General features: G+C 33.0%; 1 protein-coding gene across 1 annotated transcript in view; it reads right to left on the bottom strand.

Annotated features, from left to right (window-relative positions):
* Nucleotides 1–1,647, bottom strand: part of FSD1L (fibronectin type III and SPRY domain containing 1-like) — a 72,756-nt gene that overhangs the window by 40,086 nt on the left and 31,023 nt on the right. The window lies entirely within an intron of this gene.

Raw genomic sequence — 1,647 nt, 5'->3', positions numbered from 1 at the left:
TTATATATTACTTATCACTTTTGACAACTTCAATGCCAGAAGAAATAGTGCTACATACACTGGAGTGACAGAAATAAACAATGTTCACTGTTCTCCATACCAAGGACTATTAAGTGTCAGGATATAAAATATTGGTAGGCCTCAACTACTTAATCTCCATCTCTCTTCCTTTCTCTCCAGTTCTTAGTCCATAACTTATTTCTGTTGGCGGGTTGAAATGGGCTGCAACAAGCCAAATTAGTAAACAATTTTCAACATGTCATTTTTAAAAATCTGGACTTTTCCTATGGAACTCCTGCTCTCATTAGAAGTCATGCCAATGCTATGGAATAACCCTAGAAAATTTGTGACCCATATCATGTAGAGACTAGTTTTATTCTGAGACTCCCTGAAGGTCAGAATTACTGTTCAATAGGTTTCAGAAGAGTTTGTCTATTCCTACCCTACTTGGGGGTTACTTGGCAGTGAAAAATGCTCAAAAGGACTAGAATCAACTTAATTTCTCTCTACAAACCCCAAGACCAAGAATTTAACCAGTAACATTCAGACACTGATAAAAAGACCAGCCAGCCCGGCTCCAAGAAAACCACAAGCCAGTTATTCATTTTCCTAAACCTAAGGGATTTGCATAGAAATATACAATTCACCATATTTAGGTCCAAGTTTGGTCACTAAATAAAAAGAGTAAATGGAAAGGAAGAAAAGAAATTAAAAAATATGACGCTCCTGAAGGAGAATAATAATTCAATTTTTATTTGATAGAAGCTAAAAACAATTCAAATTATATAGAAAAGATTGTCTGCCTGTAAATATGACTATATTTTTGAAATGGTAAAAACCTAACATCATAGTTTGATAATGAGTAATTCAAAGTAATTGCGTTTCTGGGCTAAGTTATCTATAGTTCTCAAATAAAAACATTTGCTAATCCAAACAAGTTCCTTCCACTTAGATTTTTTTAGACCTTTGTGATGCAAACATATTTTTCTGAGTTTGTCTCATAAATAACTTTAAAATATTTTGTTTTATTCTGATATGATATTTTTATATCACCCTCCAAATCATATCAAATTTCTGGCATGCAAAACTATTTAAATGCTATCTGTATTAACCGGAGGTCAGTGGAATGCGCTAAGGTCCAGGTATTTACAACGACGCATAGAGTCTGATTCTGGAAGTAAACCTAGGCAATGATCATCTCACAACTGGGAAGATCTCTAGCATTATGGTCTTCAAACTAAATACCTAAAAAACCTTCTGTGTTCAAATATGTTATTCAAGGGAATTTTAATTAAATCCAATTGCTCTCAGAGACTAAAAACCTAGGTTCCAGGCCCACAATAAGGGCTGGCACAGAACTTAGATTATTATTTACACTTTTCTAAGCTAGACCTAGGGATTGTGGGCAAACCATTTAAAATATTAATATTGATACTTTATTTTTTTCACCTGCAATATAAATATCAATAATACCTAGTTTACTAATCTCTCAAGATGATTTTAATGATCAAATAAAGAACTGTAAGACTGCTTTGTAACCATTAATAAACTATATAAATGTTAATTACTACAATAAGATTCAGGAAAATAGAGAGGATCCGAGCTAAACTGAACAGATACTTCCCCATTATTGTTTCATAAGCCATT

Source organism: Propithecus coquereli, unplaced genomic scaffold (genome assembly GCF_000956105.1).
Source record: "Propithecus coquereli isolate 6110/MARCELLA unplaced genomic scaffold, Pcoq_1.0 Scaffold130, whole genome shotgun sequence".
In the NCBI taxonomy this organism is placed as follows: Eukaryota; Metazoa; Chordata; class Mammalia; order Primates; family Indriidae; genus Propithecus; species Propithecus coquereli.
Note: the sequence above shows the minus strand (reverse complement) of the source record. Positions and strands in the feature narration are given on the sequence as shown.